Raw genomic sequence first — 6,841 nt, 5'->3', positions numbered from 1 at the left:
ACCTGTAATATTTTCTTCAGCTAAAGCTGTAGGAATAATACCCAAAACCTGACTACCTCCAAGATGAGCAGATGTTGAAACAGATCCCATTAACCCAATATTACCTCCCCCATATACCAAGTAAATTTTTCTCTCAGCCAATATCTTTCCAAGATTATTCGCTGCTTCTACAAACACTTCATTTTATCCAGGACTCGACCCACAAAATACACAAATATTTTTCAATGTTTGTGCAGAGGATCCAGCCATGTTTTTACTTTCTTTTTTTTTTTCTGCGAAAATAGAGAGAAAGATGAGAGATTTTATAGGAGTAATATGTTATCATGACAAAACTATGGGTCACAGCTGTAAACAGAATAAATAGTAAAAACAATAATGACACACATGCATATAAACAGTAGTGTGATTGTGGCTCACAATTTTCTTCTGGTTTTACGTCCAGAAACGGATTCAACGCCTTCTATGAGTCGAGGATATGCTTCCCATCCAATTTTCTTATAAATTGGCAAACAGGGTCTTTTTTAGTCGGATTCCCAAGACTATGACGCTCATCTTGGAATTGTTTCCATAAACGGAGAAGTTCAATATGCACATGTCCACTAGAATGCGTCTCAAGAGTCAATAAGATGTTATCTAAAGACTCCTTACTCAGCCCATTCTTAATGAAACCAATTTTATCTTCTCTGTTATTGGAAACACATCCCAAAGATCTGCATCGTTTGTCACAAGTCCATCTTGCACACTTATGACAAACCCATAAACTTTTGGCCCTTCGTTTTTTCGCATAAGTGCTTTTTCCTAATCCAGGCAAATACCGAATGAGCAATGATTGTGGAACTTCTCCTCCTAATCGGACCTTAGATTCTATTACAAGACGAATATCTTCTGGAATTCCTTTTTGCATTAGCAATCTTAATCTTTCACACCTTCCTGCATAAATTTTTCTTAGAACATTTTCAGAAACAAGGGAAAATATTTACAAATTTTTGAGAGAATTTCATCCATTTTGAAAAGAAAAGAAATTATTTTTTTTTTATTTTTGTATCAGCAATTGTGGGAAACTGATTTAACCGACTATGAGAGTCACGGAGTACCGTTATCCTCCATTTAACCGGGAAAATAAAAATATTAAGAAAACCTGAAATAAAAACAAACAAACTTAAATGCAACAAAAAAAAATCAAGGATCAGAAAGGGAAATAAACTCTTTTTGAAAGATTTAATTTTCTAAAAATGGTTTAAGCCTTTGTCCATTTACTTTAAAAATATCACCATTTTTAGGATTTTCAATATCCACAGCTCCATAAGTATACACATGCTTTACAACATATGGGACTGTCCATCTTGATCGTAATTTTTCTGGGAATATGTGAAGTCGAGAATTATAAAGCAAAACTTTTTTACCAATCTCAAAAGATTTTCTAAGAATTGTTTTATCATGAAATGATTTGATCTTTGCTTTATAAATCCTTGAATTCTCATACGCGTCATTTCTGAGTTCATCAAGTTCATTAAGTTGCAATTTACGCAATTTGTTGGCATCATCCATGCTTGAATTTAAAGTTTTGATCGCCCAATAAGCTTTATGTTCCAATTTCACAGGCAAATGACAATGTTTTCCATAAACCAACCTATAGGGAGACATATTCAATGATGTTTTAAAAGCTGTTCGATATGCCCAAAGTGCATCATTAAGTCGCAGAGACCAATCTTTTCTATTTGAGTTAACAGTTTTTTCCAAAATTTGTTTTATCTCCCTATTAGCTAATTCAACTTGTCCATTTGTTTGAGGATGATAAGGAGTAGTTACTTTATGAGTAATACCATATTTTTTCATTAATGAAGCAAATGGTTTATTAACAAAGTGAGTTCCCCCATCACTTATCATGGCTCGAGGAATTCCAAATCTATTAAAAATATTTTCTTTTAAAAATTTGATGACGATTTTATGATCATTTTTTCGACATGGAATTGCCTCTATCCATTTGGAAACATAATCAACTGCAACTAAAATATACAAGTATCTAAACGACGATGGAAAAGGTCCCATAAAATCAATTTCCCAATAGTCAAATATTTCAATTTCAATGATAGGATTCAAAGGCATCATGTTTCTTTTTGAAATCGCACCCAATTTTTGACAATTTTCACAGATCTTGCAGATTTCGTGGGTGTCTTTAAACAAAGTGGGCCAATAAAATCCACACTGCACGATTTTTGCAGCCGTTTTCTTTGAAGAAAAATGTCCTCTGCATGCTTCTGAATGACAAAATTTAATGACACTACTTACCTCATTGTCGGGTATGCAACGTCGAAAAATTTGATCTGGACAATACTTGAACAGATACGGATCATCCCAATAAAAGTTTTTTACCTCATTCAAAAATTTTCTTTTATCTTGGGAACTCCATTGCGGTGGCATTTTTCCTGTCACAAGAAAATTTACTATGTTAGCAAACCAAGGTGTAGTAGTAACTGAAAATAGATGTTCATCAGGAAAATTATCGTTAATTGGTGTCATTTCACAAGATGATCTTGTTACTAGTCTCGATAAATGATCGGCTACGACATTCTCGGTTCTTTTTTTATCTTTAATCACAATGTCAAATTCTTGGAGTAACAAAATCCATCATATCAGTCGTGGCTTTGCATCCTGTTTGGTCAACAAATATCTAATAGCAGAATGATCAGTAAACACAATAGTCGTTGATCCAATCAAATAAGAACGAAATTTATCTAATGCAAATATTACAGCAAGTAGTTCTTTTTCAGTTGTGGAGTAATTTATTTGAGCATTGTTTAAAGTTCTACTTGCATAATATATCACATAAGGCTTACCGTTTTTTTCTTTGACCCAGTACTGCACCGACTGCATAATCACTCGCATCGCACATGATTTCAAATGGTAAAGACCAGTCAGGAGGTTGCATGATAGGAGCTGATGTTAAATGTCGAATAATTTTATCAAAAGCATTTTGACATTCTTGAGTCCACTCAAATGCAATGTCTTTTGTTAAGAGGTTACAAATGGGTTTAGAGATTAAACTAAAGTCCTTTATAAACCTCCGATAAAATCCAGCATGTCCCAAAAATGAGCGAATTTCTTTAATGGTTTTTGGAGGGGGTAAATTGGCAATGACATCAACTTTTGCTTTATCAACTTCAATTCCATGAGATGACACGACATGTCCCAAAACAATTCCAGAAGTAATCATGTAATGACATTTTTCCCAATTTAAAATAAGACCTTTTTCCTCGCATCTTTTTAAAACTTTTTCCAAATTTTCAAGACAATTATCAAATGTATTCCCAAAGACAGTTAAATCATCCATGAAAATTTCCAAACAATTTTCAACCATGTCGCAAAAAATGCTTAGCATACATCTTTGAAATGTTGCTGGGGCATTGCATAAACCAAATGGCATCCTTCTGAATGCAAATGTTCCAAAAGGACATGTGAATGTAGTTTTTTCTTGATCTTCGAGTGCAATGGGAATTTGATAATAACCTGAATATCCATCAAGAAAACAGTAGTATGGATGACCTGCTACTCTTTCTAAAATTTAATCCAAAAATGGTAATGGAAAATGATCTTTTCTAGTGGCGTCATTTAATTTTCTATAATCAATACACATCCGCCAACTAGATGGGACTCGACTTGTTAACAATTCACCTTTTTCATTTTTTATCACTGTGATGCCAGATTTTTTTGGAACTACTTGTGTTGGGCTTACCCACTTACTATCAGAAATAGGGTAGATAATCCCAACATCAAGTAGTTTGAGAACTTCAGTTTTCACAACATCTTTCATGTTTGGATTTAATCTCCTTTGTGGTTGTTGAGATGTTTTAGCATTTTCTTCTAAATGAATTTTGTGTGTGCAAATTAGTGGATTAATGCCCTTGAGATCTTTTAGTGTCCAACCAATTGCATTTTTATGTCTTTTAAGCATATAAACTAATTTACCTTCTTGATCACTTTCTAGTTTGGAAGAAATTACCACCGGATATGTTTCATCTTCTCCAAGAAATGCATACTTCAATTCTTCTGGCAAGGGTTTTAACTCCAATATGGGTGGTTCGTCTTTGTTCTCATATTTTGCATCAAATTCTTTCTCTGATCCTGGTAACGAGTGATACCTGATAAAATCATCAAGATCAATTTCAATATTTTCTTTAACAATTTCAATTGAACAAATATCTAATTGATCACGAATACTCCCTTCTTGAATGTTTTCTTCCACAAGAGTTTCAATAAGATTTTCATCTTCACTTTCATCTCCTTTGTCATGTGGTTGCTTACAAAGATTAAAAACATTGAGCTCCAAGGTCATGTTACCAAATGACAACTTCATTATTCCATTCCTGCAATTTATAAGGGCATTAGAAGTTGCTAAAAATGGACGACCCAGAATTACAGGAATTGCATTACAAGCTTTGATAGGTTGTGTATCTAAAACTATGAAATCGACAGGATATACAAAGTTATCAACTTGGACCAATACGTCTTCTATCATACCTCTTGGCACTTTAACAGATCTATCGGCAAGTAAAAGTGTTACCGAAGTTGATTTTAACTCGCCTAGATTGAGTTCTTGATAAACTGAATATGGAAGTAAATTCACACTAGCTCCAAGATCAAGCAAGGCTTTTTTAATCTTTCGTTCTCCAATAATACATGAAATAGCAGGACAACCAGGGTCTTTGTATTTCAAAGTATTATTATTTTGAATGATTGCACTTACTTGTTCGGCTAAAAATGTTTTTTTTTTCACATTCAATTTTCTTTTCACAGTGCGCAAGTCTTTCAAAAATTTGGCATATGATGGTACCTATTTTATTGCATCTAATAAAGGAATATTAACTTTTACTTGTTTAAAAATATCATATATATCAGAATTCAAATTTGATTTTTTTGTATTTTTCAATGCATGAGGGAATGGTGGTGACACTGTCTGTTGAACCTCCTCTTCGCAAGTTATGGGTTTCACTTCCTTACCCTTTGGAGTTGATTTATCATCATCTTCACAAGGTTCAAGAATGGATTTTTCCACAACCTTACCACTTCGAAGGGTAATAACAGATTTTACCTGATCCATCGATTGAGTTCCAGAAGTTCCAGTTTGTGAATGATGATCCTTGGGATTAGGCAGAGGTTGTGAAGGAAATTTACCTTTTTCATGAACATTAAGTGCAGATGAAAATTTAGCAAGAGTATCTTTCAAATCTGTCATGGATTGAGCAGTTTGAGTATTGATAGACTCTTGCTTTGCAATGAAAGAATTCAATGTATCTTCCAAATTTCTTTTAGGTGGAGGAACATAAGGTGCATAATTTTGAAAATTTTGTTGATTTTGGAAATGTAGTTGTGAAAATTGTGCAGCATTATCATTCCTCCAACTAAAATTTGGATGATTTTGCCAACCTGGATTGTAATTTTGAGAAAATGGTTCAAAATTTGGCCTTTTGAAATTGTTCAAAACATTGACTTGTTCATGGAGACATTCTTTAAAAGAGGGCAAAGTGGGACAATCTTTTGTAAAATGATCACTTGTATCACAGATGTGACACACAATTTCTTGAACAGATTTTAATTGACCATTTTTTTTCAATTCAAGTGCCTCAACTTTTCTTACCAAAGAGGTAAATCTAGCTTGAAGATCATGTTCATCTTTGAGAGTGTACATACCTCCACCAGATGTAGGAGGTTGAATCTTGTTTGATGGTTCGATTGTACCTATAGTGTCCCAATTTTGAGCATTTTCAGCTAATGAATCGAGATACTCAATTGCCTCATTTGGATCTTTATCTTCAAATGTTCCATTACACATAAATTCAACCATTTGCCTATCTTTAGGTGTTAAGCCTTCATAAAATTGAGAAACAACTCTCCAAATTTCAAAATCATGATGTGGACAAAGATTAAGCAATTCTTTGTATCTATCCCAACACTGATAAAAAGTTTTTCCTTGTTTTTGAGTGAAAGTAATGATTTGACTTTTGAAAGAATTTGTTCTATGAGATGGAAAAAACTTTTTCAAAAATTGTTGTTGCAATTCATCCCAAGTTCGAATGGATCCCGATCTAAGATTTTGTAGCCAAGTTTTAGCTTTATCTTTTAAAGAAAAAGGAAAAAGCTTAAGTCGAATGGTGTTCATGCTACAATTTAGATCATTATATGTGTTGCACACTTCTTCAAACTCTCGTAAATGCATGTATGGATTTTCAGAATCTAAGCCATGAAAATTGGGTAAAAGTTGGATAATACCAGGCTTAAAATTGAAATGAGATGCATCAGGGGGAAAAACTAGACATGAAGGTGCACTAGTACGTGTAGGATTCATGTGATCTCTAAGTGTTCTTCGTCTATCATGATCATGTTGAGATTGAATTTCATCTTCATTTTCTTGGATGGGTTCTTCCGCCATGTTTTGTAAAAATAAAGGGTTATTTCGAATGAGTCGACCACTAAGTGTATGTGACCAAATGCTCATGCAAATGCAAATGCAAAAAAAATAAAAACACACAAAAGCAATAAAAATTTAAATAAAGAAAAATAAACTATAAAAAAAATTAAATAGACTTGAAATTAAATTATACTTCCACGGCAACGGCGCCAAAAACTTGTTGCGACTTTGATTGTTGCACTCCCAAGAGCAGGTTGTCCACAAGTAGTATAATTCGGTGAGTCCGAATATCGTATCCACATGGAAGCTAAGGTAATTACAAGTCCACTACAATGTCTTTTTGTTTTGTTTTTGTTTTTGTTTCTTTTTAATTTTAATTGTTTGAATCTTTAATGGGTAAATTTTAATTGTTCAAATTTTAATTTAAGTAGTTGA

The 6,841-nt window shown here is 33.3% G+C and overlaps 1 pseudogene; it reads right to left on the bottom strand.

The window, feature by feature from the left end:
• Positions 1–460: 460 nt before the first annotated feature.
• Positions 461–5,233, bottom strand: LOC142541931 (uncharacterized; annotated as a pseudogene).
• Between the last annotated feature and the right edge of the window lie 1,608 nt (positions 5,234–6,841).

This window comes from Primulina tabacum, chromosome 4 (assembly GCF_025594145.1).
Source record: "Primulina tabacum isolate GXHZ01 chromosome 4, ASM2559414v2, whole genome shotgun sequence".
Lineage (NCBI taxonomy): Eukaryota > Viridiplantae > Streptophyta > Magnoliopsida > Lamiales > Gesneriaceae > Primulina > Primulina tabacum.
Note: the sequence above shows the minus strand (reverse complement) of the source record. Positions and strands in the feature narration are given on the sequence as shown.